At 47.8% G+C, this 12,416-nt stretch overlaps 1 long non-coding RNA gene across 1 annotated transcript; it reads left to right on the top strand.

Annotated features, from left to right (window-relative positions):
* The first annotated feature begins 9,117 nt into the window (after nt 1-9,117).
* On the top strand, nt 9,118-10,378 carry LOC135393395 (uncharacterized). The gene is made up of 3 exons (XR_010422612.1): nt 9,118-9,191; nt 9,273-9,486; nt 9,990-10,378. It is a non-coding gene; the product is annotated as an uncharacterized LOC135393395 (long non-coding RNA).
* Nucleotides 10,379-12,416: the final 2,038 nt, after the last annotated feature.

The following is a 12,416-nucleotide window of genomic DNA, read 5'->3' as shown; positions in this document are numbered from 1 at the left end:
ATCGTAATGAACCTAATTATCGCAATACGTTTGAACAGTTGCACACCTCGCCGCGCATGCTGAATCATATTCGGTTACTGCAAGTGTCACTGACATCCTGCGTGTTAGATAAAGCTGGTAGGGGCAACAAGCAGGCTCCTACAAAAGAATTGTCACTGCTAGGCAATGAATGTGAACACAGAAAAGGCTACGAGCTAGTTCTCTTCCGTCTCCCAAACACACGCTTCTTCGTGTTGTTCCTTTATTTATTTTTTTATTTTTTGCTTCATTGTTTCTAGTCGAACGGAAGGAACCGCGTCACGCACCAGCTTGCCTGCGTCCTGTCCCTTCGGTCGGCAGTTAGGTAGCGGAGTACCGCTATTCGCTATAATACTCTGAAACGCCGCTACTCATTCTGAAACGTAGCGCGGTACCGCTACCGGAAGGAAATATGTACTGGCGCTACTGCCAAGCTGCCTCGTAAGCTATTTTTTGTTTATGACGAACGTGTACCATGATGAGTAGAGCCCACACAACGCTTAAGCAATAAAATATTGTTTTATGCAGGAACTATCAGCACGAAAAATGTCGATACCAGCTCTGAACTTTATTCTAGGCAGAATAAGAGCGTACAGAAATTAGAAAATATCACTTTGGTCGTTTGGTTTGAGAATTGTTGTGTCCGTCCCAATCTCCTCCGTGTCTCTGGTTCCTCCTCCTTCAAGTATGCACCAGCTTGTCAGCATCCTCTCTCCCCCCTCTCTCTCTTTTATCAGTCACTTTGGTCGTGCCGGATTGTGACACGGATACTGCCCTGTCGAAGTGAAATGGCGTGGAATACGAGTTACTTCTTTTGCCTTGCCCACTAAAGTAGCCGGAAAGTAGCGGTAGCAGCATCGGACACGTTACCAAAATTTGTAGCGGGAATTATTTTTCCGCTATTGGGTAGAAATTTAGCGCGAGCACTCCTCCGCTACTGAAAACGTAGCGAAAAGAGCTGCTCTGTTAGTAGCGCCGCTACGCACAGCACTGTCTGTCGACAAGGAAACGTGTCCAGCCACACACGCAAACACACAAAAGAAAAAACCGTCCCCGAATCACGCACGTGTGCGCCGTAATGTAACGCGTATGACTGAATTCAGGTACCGTCTGCACTATCATAAACATTCGTTATGTAGGCTAGGGGATTTTGTCAGTCAAATCCTTTTTTTATGGCAAAAAGAAAAACAAAAGAAAGAGAGAGAACAAGAAACAGCAAATCGTGATAAAATTTACCTTTTTTTGGGGGGGGGGGCGATTCATAAAATTAGATTAGGCATATGCTGTGGGACTACTTCTGTGTTATGTATTCTTGTCTTTCGCATTGCACGATCTCGAAAACCTTCCGTATAACGCTCCTTCCATCTGCCGACGTCCTTGACTCTTGCAAGTGAACATGTACGCGTCCTTACTTATGCGGCTTTCCAGCTAATAGTTCTTCTTATGAAGCCACAAAAAAGTGGTAGTCAGTAGTTAGTCAGTTAAATAAGTAAGTAAAATAAAAATAAAAACATGGTATTTCTGCAACCATGTCAACTGTTTTACATGGCATATCGTATCACCAAAAATGCAACAATGCAATTCACCTTCCTGAAGTTGTACAAGTTGATGCATAACTTTCCCATCAAGACAAGAAGAAAAGAAAAAAAGGGTGCCGCGGAAAATGTGTGATCAACGGCATTTAGACGCGACGGAGCTACGGCAGACGTGGACAGTACGGAAAGGACGGAAAGCCACCACACCGCCCTTTTCCGTATTGTCCTCGTCTGCCGTAGCTTCGTCGCGTCTGAAATGTCATACCAACCCCTACTGCGTTGTTAGTCAACGACATCTGTTTGTGTGATATACACTAACACAACTACGTGAGTGGCTTGAGTGTCTGCCCCACTGCCCCTCGGAACTTTATCATGCTGGAGCAAGGTCCCCTCCAAGCAGTCTATCCAGCTGACACTCAGGACGAATGTTTCGCGGGATATCCTAATGGTCGCGTGTTCAATGTGTAGACAACTTCTCGCTCGCCTAGATGCTCAAAACACACGACTGCTCTGGAGCATCTTTACTTGGCGACTGCTGCTCCTCCTTCGAGGATGTACAAGATATTGGATATACATACATATGTTCGGGTGCCTCTTCTGAGTCACGCGACGAACTGGCTTGTCCTCTTCGTGCCAAAGCGCGCGAGTACAACGTTATGAGTACTTGGGTGTCATAATTAAAAGCTATCTAAAATTGGCTAGCAAACCTGTTCTAAAGCTATACTCGATGACCTTGGGTGTGGAAAGCGAATTTTCGATTTTGGGAGTGAACATGAAAAGAAAATAGCAGCAGCGTGTCATATGCGTCGCGTATTTCTCTCAGGAAAAAAAAAGAGTAAGCGCTATACTTACGCATACATATACGTACCGTACATGTTTGTATTCCAATATATGTTGTATATGTATCCAATTACGGTTATTCAACGAGTAGCTTAATTTATTCGTATTCAATTCCATTTTAAAATGACTATTCACACATAGCATTTCTTTGCCTAGGTAGTCGCTGGGGGTCAGTTTTGGTGAATTTACTTCCTTGTGTCTTGCAACAATGCTGCCTGTACAGTCATGGGGCTCCCGAGATGTGATACCACTAGACATATACTTGACATCCTCCTGGTCATTCCTAATGACGTCTTCTCTCCTGAGTTGTTGAAACTGGACGTCGTACTACTTTCTGTGACACTTCACATTTATGCTAATTAGCAGAGCAAATGTTTTTCCGTATTAGCGCTGCGAAGCAACTATTGCTGTACGCTGTGTACAGGCGTGGACAGAGGACAGCAGGAGGGAGGGTGACAGGGAGCTAGTATGCGTCCTGGGTTGACTTCAGGGCTAAGTGAGCCGACATTCGTCAGGAAAGTCCAACGGAAAACCCAAGGAAAACCTCAGAGAGCACACCTGCTGGCAGGATGCGAACCCGTGTCACGTTGTACCAACGAACGTGAAATTGATTGCAGTGTATTCCCTACGAGAAATCGCAAGTGAAAGTAGGTCGAGCTTTCAAAGTAAAAACCCTTAGTAAGTGGTTAGGAAGTTTAGTATTTATTTTGAGCCGGAGGACTTCAAGACCTGCAATATCGCAACCGGGGATTTCGCAAAAAATCCACGTGTACCAAAAGTGGATGTTTCTCGAGGGCACATTTTTTCCGGTAACATTTTTTCCGGTTCCTCCAGAGCACGCGCGTCTTTGTCTCGTTCCTTTTTCTTTCCAACTAGTTTCTTTGTTTTCTACATGTGGGGGAACTGAACGAAGAACCGGAGCATGGAAGGAGGGTGCACCACGGTAAATGTTTATTATGTAGGCAATGGGAAGAGTGCTGTCGCATCCATTTTGCTACGAGGAATTTTTGTCGCACGATAACTACCTTGCAATGCAAATGCAATTTCTTGGATTGAACTCTAAAATCTGTAGACGGATCCTCCGTTTACTCGCAAATACAACGGTCGTCTCACGACAAACTGTGGGCAATCAGCGCCGTGTAATGCGATGGAGACGACTGAAATAAACTAGTGAAATGACCACATTTCGTGGCGAAAGATCACACCTCTCGTCATCTCACAAAGCGATAACACAAATCGCAGCCAAATAGAAAAAGAAAAAAAAGTTATCTTCACCTACTAGTCACGGCCGCTACTATGCGGAATACGGACAGGTTACATAGCATATAATTGTCGACTTCCCTATTTTACTTCGGTTATGCCACTCCTTTGATTCTTATCATTTTGTGTGCGTACTGTGAGTTGAACTTCTAGTTTCTACAGAAGTGGTAATTTCATATTTCATTTCAAGAAACCCTGTTTCTGTAAGCTGTATTGAGATAAAACTGCTACCGATCGGCACGTGAACAGACTCTTCACAGCTGACTGCAATTATTTAGTATTTGCGTCCATTTTTTATGACGGTTGTTTGACCATTTTGCATTTGAGATATATATTTTTATATATCTCAAATATATTATATTTTGCACAGTCTTCGTCACACGCTACGCGCGTGGCAGCTACCCCAGTGCTACTCAAACCACGAAAGTACGAAAATCAACTCGCCGTCTTGCACGACAGTTTCAGAAGACTTTTACGAGACAATCCTCCCTTCTACACACGTATAAACACCGGGTACAATGGCATACACAAGAGACTCAAGGTCAAAGGGTCCAGTCGGGAGAATCGCGCGTGGGACAGCTGTCCCACGCGCGATTCTCTCTAACGGGGTCATCCACGGAAACCGCGACGGTGGCGCCCTGCCGTAGCAAGTCCGTAAGTAAATTCAAGATGGCTACCGTGAGACCGTAGCCTTAACGGTCGCACGAAGCGACAGGAGCACGAGAGGCAGCACTTCGGTCCAGCACGAACTGCCATTGGCCTTGAGGGCGGTCTTGAGACGACGATGAAATCGCTCTACCATGCCGTTCGCCGCAGGATGGTAAGCGGTGGTTCGAGCGCGGTGAGAGCCGAGTATGGTGGTAAGGCGGGCGAAGAGGCCGGACTCGAACTGCCTACCGCGGTCGGTCGTTATGGTAGCCGGGACGCCAAATCGGGCGACCCACGTCTGGACAAAGGCTGCAGCTACAGATGAGGCTGTGGTGTCAGCAAGCGGGGCGGCTTCAGGCCAGCGGGTGAATCTGTCTATCATGGTGAGCAGATAACGAATGCCTTGCGAGGGTGGAAGTGGCCCAACATGCAACGCGACGTCAAGCGCTGGGTCCAATCCTCTCTGCCGTGCCATCGCTCCAAAATATCCGGCACACGTCATCTCCGCTTGCAAAGTTCCCGGCACCGGACTCTTGCTTCGCTCATATTCACATAGATATCGTCGGGCCACTTCCACCCTCGCAAGGCTTTCGCTATCTGCTCACCATCATAGACAGATTCACCCGCTGGCCTGAAGTCGCCCCGCTTGCGGACATCACAGCCTCATCTGCCTTCGGCAGCCAGTACTGCCTTGTACTGGCAGCCTTCGTCCAGACGTGGGTCGCCCGATTTGGCGTCCCGGCTGCCATAACGACCGACCGCGGTAGGCAGTTCGAGTCCGGCCTCTTCGCCCGCCTTACCACCATACTCGGCTCTCACCGCGCTCGAACCACCGCTCACCATCCTGCGGCGAACGGCATGGTAGAGCGATTTCATCGTCGTCTCAAGACCGCCCTCAAGGCCAATGGCAGTTCGTGCTGGACCGTTGAGACCTTTTAATGGGACGAGGAGGACGATGGTATTCCTCTAAAGGGGCCCGGCCGGCGATGATGGTATGCCACGGAGGGGCGATGGTGGTGGCCTATCTCCATGGCCGCGCCGGTGGAACTGAGGCAGTGCTGCAAGCGCGTGGCCATCTTCGTCGTTGTCCACCGCCCGCTACATCACTCCGCCCTCAGACGCGGAGCGGCGATAAAGCAGGTGATGTCCGCGACTTCACTGGAGGAGGGCAGCGAGGGCGACCGTGGTTAGCATGCACGGTTGAACAGGATGACGGCACGGCAGACGGTGGCGAAGCATCACAGCTGATGAGTAATCAGATCCGGTAGCCCGAGAAGAGCGAGGAAAAGAGTGAGGCGCTGGGGAAGTGGAGGTCCTGGGGTGCCGCTACTGGCACGGGAGCCGAAGCTCTGAGAGTCCCAGAGGAGGAGAGGCTGAGGCTGTGGGAGCCGTTGAGAGACGCCGAGACGCCGGCTGAAGCGTGCCGTGCCGTCCGCTGCCGCGACTGCCGCGACCGGCAGGTGAGTGCGAAGCTCGGGTGTCGCGGCCGGCAGTGGAGGAGCGCCGGGGTGCGGTGAGCATCGGGCTGAAGTGATGGTTGATGAAGCTGTGAGGCGCGCGTGTGTGCCGGAGGGATGTGCTTCGCAATACGGCGTCTGCAGTACAGCTGTGGTCTTGCCGAGCAGACGGAGTCTTTGGAAATGTGACCAGTTCGTGGCGTGTGGATGAGACGGTTCGAAGGAGTCGAGTCGCAGTTGAATGGTCCGGTCGTTGCGTGAACGCAGGGCGCCATTGGGTTGAGAGGCTTCCAGGATGGGGTGCTCAGCACCATGCCGGTGAAACTGTTGCAAAATTTGGGATGGTTGAAGAGGCCGAATTGTTTACCGAACTCACGTGTTCGTAGTTCGGGTCACCAATGTTGGGAGCTCTAAAGAACGACAACCTGTTCGGTTAGTGGCGAGAGCCCAACTGATGCTTTAATGATCGTGCTCGTGAGATGGTGCCTCGCACCAATAGCGATGTGGATGAAGGTGCTGCACTCCTACAACAGTTTTTCTTCTTCGCCCAGTGCTTGTGCTAAACTCTACAGTCAGCTGTTATTAAGGATTTGATGCAATATTATTTCTCCCAAAACGCAGGTATCGAATACCGATATATGACAACGCAGACGGCTGCTGCATTTTCAAAGTGATAACAGACGAGCGAGAAGGTCCTAGGCTGAACGCTGGAGGTAGGTGCGACTTCAAAAACAGCTATTGCCACATCCGCTAATCTCTCAGGTCGAAAATAAGACAAGATAATACTCGTGATAATCAATAAACAGCGAGACGTATCAGGGTTGTGGCTGGTCAAGAGTCGTCCCTGACCACAAATTTTTACGCGAGTGTCGGACTTCGAGACGTCAGGGCTATCCTGAGGGCTAATCATAATGAACTGCAGCGAGCATTCGGACCAGAGACTCGTGTCTTTTTTAGTACATGTTACACGAAATGTGTTTCGTGGACGTGCAATACCCGATTTTATTTTATTTATTTAGTTCCATGTTGGGACGCCAGGAAGTATGTAGCTTCCAATCATGAAATTTGTACACGCAACACTTTAACACAACGCATGATAACAGCACACATAAACAAAATGCAAGCAAGCTGGTTTAGGCTAATATTGTTAGTAACATTTGCATGAGTCAGGGGACACATTAACACAATTTGTGTTTGTGGTTTACCTTTGTTCATAGCTCCCCATAATCGAGGAAATGTTACCAATAATTAATCGCTTAATTCCTTTTGAGCAGCTGTTTACTTGTCCCTTGAAGCCTATCCGGGTGCATAAGCTAAAAATGAGTAGCGTGGTAGAGTTATAGCTGTTGTGCAGGAAATGTTTTCTTTCGTAACGGTGGCGCAATGTTGGTAAAACCCGGTTTTCCGGACATGTACGCAGCCTTACCGCGACAGCATTTGTTCCTCTCGCATACTTAAATCAGGGTGTCAAACCGCAAAAAATACGGGTTCGGTTCGGGCTCGGGTTCGCGTTGCTTGGATTTCGTTCCAGTTCAGGTCCGGTTCGGCCGCGCCAAAAATCAAACCGGTTTGCAAACCGGTTCGCAGCATTTTACATACACGAGAGTACTGAGCCGACACACTGCGTTCGCAGTGCGAATCGATCTGAAACCGTACTGAAGCATGTCGAAAACACACCTGCCAGCCTTGGTCTATCCTAGCTCACAGCAATTAATAGTTAATCCACAACACGAGGGCAATGTGTCGCAACACGATTGCACTACGAATAAGCGGGACTGTAGTTATTTTACAAACCACCACCAATATCACACATGCGCCGTTCTGTGTATGCTCCTTCTCCACTTCTCATGTTTCTGACGTGTTTATTATTGACTGCTCACGTTTAAAGGAAAATGTTGGGCGCTTGCTTAATCACATATTCGTCATATAGAGCTGCACAACTGGTCTACGCCATTCCTGCGTTATACGGTGGACGATGGCAGGCCACTTACCTTTGAACAAATAGACGAGTTGATAGTAGAGGACGGCCACGTGGTCTGCTTGGGAACCCCGCGTTTGACGGAAGAGCAGACACCGCAGCGAGTGCGTGGGGCTCTGTCCGCGATCCTCACAAGGACATGTACGCAGCCTTACCGCGACAGCATTTGTTCCACTCGCGTACTTAAATCAGGGTGTCGAACCGCAAAAAATACGGGTTCGGTTCGGGCTCGGGTTCACGTTGTTTAGATTTCGTTCCAGTTCAGTTCCGGTTCGGCCGCGCCAAAAATCGAACCGGTTTGCAAACCGGTTCGCAGCCCTGGGCCGGTTCGCGAATCGGTTCAACACTTCCGTTTTATATCTCCCATAAAACTGCTCTTATCAGGAAATGCGTGGCTAATAGCTTATTGCTGTTGTTTGCATTGACGTTTTTAGTGGCCAGGTGCTCCGTTTAGCGAGAGAAAGATGAAGTGGATGAACGCTTGCAAGTAGCGTCCACGCTGATGAAGCGTTGTAGTCCTGCCACTATCTCTTCCCAAAATCGCTTTTTTCACGTGCACAGCGCGCGCATGATACACTTAAAAGAAGCCAAATACGATGGACAGCATTTTACATAGACGACAGTACTCAGCCGACACACTGCGTTCGCAGTGTCATTCGATCTGAAACCGTACTTACCCAGACGGAACATATTGTCCCTCGGATATCCGAGATTGATCCTTACGTCCGTGTCCGAGGCGGGATACCCGCAGGACGTCCTTCGGAGCTCAGCCCACGGACAACGGATTTTCGTTAGCCCACGGACGTCCCTAAATGGATGTAGAAATTTCGTGATCCGTGGGACGTCCTTCTATGGGCATTTGAACAGGTCTTAATTCATTGACACAGTCAAAATTTGAAAGTCGATGTCCATGTACACTGCTTGCAGGATGAAAAGGGGGAAAGGAACGCTCTTCTTGTTGTGCATTGTAACCAATTGTAACGCAGTACAATGTGCTGCAATGGTGTCCATATTTGCAGTATGTGAACTGCGATAATAAAATCAAAAATAGTTTTCTAACATGAATTATAAACAAAAAAGTACTTCAAATAACTTTATCGGAACCGAAAGCATAAATATTTTTAACAATTATTTTGGCTAGATACGAAACCCGAGCCGATCGAACGGCTGCATCTGCATGGCTGAATCAGTCTAGTCCGGCGCCATCTTTGTTTTTGTGAGCTCGGCGTTTGCACGTAAGATAACCGTTTTCTTCGCACGCGTCCGCTTTCTCAAAATCTGTTGTATGAGGTGGATTGCGAAGCAGCAGTGGGATATTTTCCCTGAATGGGCTATAGCAGATCCTAGAGTAGGAGCGAGTCTTCTCGCAGAATCGAGACAATCAAGATGGCATCGAAAGGTGTCCTCGTTGTGTGTTGCATAGAAGAAGAACCTGCGGTTGAGGACCAAATTTCGGTAAGCTTATATGAATTTCGTGTCTTATCGACACCAGTGTGGGGGCTGCAATAAAAATAATCTCTCGTCCTGGTGTTTCAGCGTTGAAGACGACGAATACGTTGGGGGAACCGGGGCGAGCAGTAACACGCGGGCAAGCAGTATACCTGCTCGAAGAGGACGACTCAAGTTGCAGTGCAGGCCGCGACTTTTACTTAATGTGTGTGAGCCTGTGCCTTTGTTGTCATCAACCAAGGAACTTCTCTGACACAATTCGTGAGAAAAGAACGATGCGCACTGCACAGCAGCTAGCTAGGTGAGTATGAAATTTTAGGGTTTAACGAGGCATGGTTTAGTAATTATCAGGTGTCGACTCATAATGGTCACATCGGCAAACTATTTTCCCCGTACTGAGCTGGATTGGAATTCTCTAATGCGTCGTTCTGAAATCTGAAAATCTGAGAGAGAGTTGGACAGCATTTTGTCTTGATATTCCTTGCTTTGCTTTAACTCCTGCTAGGGTCAGAGGGCCTCTAGTATATGATATAGCAAATAAATAGAACCTTATGTTACCTGGCATTTTGCACGCATCCCTTACTTGGTTACTTCACACAAAGCTGGGCTTTTGTGACTCTCTCTAATGTGGCAGTAGGATGTAAATTTCATGTGTAGTTCGTTGCGTTCATCGAATAGTTCTAAGGGAATTTTGGGAAACTAACTTCACGGTTAACTGTGCTATACCCTTAAGCTTCTCGGTCCCAGATTGACTAACACAGGAACTGTGTTCTCTGCATTGTTCAGTCGACTGTTGTCTTTCAGATCGGGGAGAAGCAGATTCCGAAGGGGATTAGCCGATGAGGCTTCGCTAAGGATCCTGGCCATTTCACTCAGATTCACTCCAAACAAGAGCTCCTAATTGTATTCCCCAGGAGCAACAAGGGAGGTCATGTCTGAACATGCACGTCAGGACCAGAAAGCAGTTTCAGCAGGGCAGCACAGGACAAGATGCTGAGGACACAGTGACCACCCTGCAACTGAAGTCTTGCCTGTGTCCCATGTGATGAACAGTTGTCTACCCATAGTTTTCTACATTACATACTACCTGCCGGTGGAACCCCCCAGCTCTTATGTACAGGTATCCACACAGTTAACTAATCTCCCGCTCCTGTGGCTTTGCCCCGATAAGCGCCCAACTAACGGCTGACGACGCAAACACTAGTGAACTTGTCCAGAGGTGGCGGGATTTTTCTTCTACTGCATTCCTGTGCGCACTCGTGCTATAAGACAAAAACATACACGCGCGCAACACAATAGCAGAAAAAAAGATAAGAAGTCTCTAATCTTCATCTTTTTTCTTTGTATGTGTGTCTCATACCTTCGTTTGTTAGCGTGAGTTTGGCCCACCCCTGGACGAGCTCACTTGTGTTTGCGTCTTCAGCCGCTAGTTCGGCACTTATCGGAACAAAGCCACGGGAGCGGGAGATGGGTTAACTGTACAGATACCTGTACATAAAAAGATTTAGGACATTTAGCAAAAGCTCGGTATACCTGAGCAAAGCTCCCAGTATTTTTACAACTTTGCACAGCTGAGAATTTAATTACTTTTACAGCTGTCATATCTTAGTACTTGCATTTTCGTCAAGTAAATCTTGGTCACTGCTGCAAACGCCCTTGCCAAACACAAGTGCCATGTTTTCCGGTCCATAAAATAGTCTTATTCAGTGCCGGATTTAGGGGAGGGCTGACGGGGCACTTGTCCCGGGGCCCCCACCACAAAGCCCCCACCACTGTAATTCCGGCACTGGTCTTATTACTGATGTGAGGCCACAGAGACAGTAGTCAGTAATTTAGATAGCTATTTGGATTTCTACCTTTTATACCTTAGATATTTTGGATTTACCTCAAGTACAAACAGTTTTGCTTTTAGGCTGCAGCAGAGCGCTCGTTTGTGTTCCTATTGACCTTTTGATGGGCTTGCTGGTGGTTAACAGTAGTAAGTACTGACCACGTTTATCCGGAAACGCACATCTGGCCTGGACGCCATTAATTAGCAATTAGAGCTAATTGGGACCCCCCACATTAACCAGCACCCTCCAGGGAGCCATCACACTAATTGGGGAACGTCTATCTTGCGTCCAGACCAGTTGTGCGTTTCCGGATAATCGTGGTCATAAAAAATAAAAAAAATAGGCAGAAAATAAAATAAAAAGATAGAAATAGAGTGGAGAGAAACAATTTATTCGAAAATCAACGATGCCGCGGCGAAGAAGCCGCTCCGCAACTCCCGAGTGACCAGCGTCCGCCATGTTGGTAGTTTGCACCCAGCAGTTGCAGAGATCGACGACAGGTGGCCACTTAGTTGCAAGGCATCACACCAGATGGCGCCACCATCATAGCTCTAGACGAGAAAGACAGAGAACAAGATACTAGCGGCAGGTAAAAATGACAGCACTGCTAAGCAAGTCTAGGCATGCGAGAGAAAAGGTCTAACCGCTACTGCTAAACAGAAAACAGTACACATCGGGGAAATAGGCTTACGGGGACGATCGCTTAGGCCTAACCACAACACTACGCAGCTAACACAAGGCAGGAACCACACATCGCTAAACATGCGAGAAAAGGCTTAACACGAGCGCGGTCACCGCTAAACACGGCAAACATACGAGGAAAGAGGCTAACGGGGGCGATCGCTTAGGCCTAACCCCAACACTACGCAGCTAACACTGAGGTTACTTGGTTACTTCAACCAACGGACGGACGGACGGACGGACGGACGCCCCTCGTGGGTTTTTGATCAACCGTCGTAGAACCAGACCGTCTCCTCCTCCTCTCATTGCGCTGATGGCGTCTGTACTTTGGACACCACGCCATTGCAATATCATATAGGATGTCGACGATGTCAACCAAACGAAAAATGAAAGAAGGTTTTAATTTAACCCCAATTTGAAATAATTCTCCCTTTAAGAACTCCTTAATTTTGTATAATCAACATGGTCTCTAATGAAATTCGTGTTATGCACGAATTCTCCCCCCGTTTTGGAATAATCTAACGAAAAATGAAAGAAGGAGTTCAATTTTGAATAAGGCCAGATTAAAATGTACCCCCCAAATCTTCCCAATTACGCCTAATCAGAATTCATATTTGACATAAACTCCCTTACCCATTCCCAATTTTTACTGGGGCGGGGGACGCCCCACAATTCCCCATTAAGCCTAATCAGAATTCATGTTTGCCATGAATTCACG

The sequence above is a fragment of the Ornithodoros turicata genome, chromosome 4 (assembly GCF_037126465.1).
Source record: "Ornithodoros turicata isolate Travis chromosome 4, ASM3712646v1, whole genome shotgun sequence".
NCBI classification, from domain to species: Eukaryota; Metazoa; Arthropoda; class Arachnida; order Ixodida; family Argasidae; genus Ornithodoros; species Ornithodoros turicata.
Note: the sequence above shows the minus strand (reverse complement) of the source record. Positions and strands in the feature narration are given on the sequence as shown.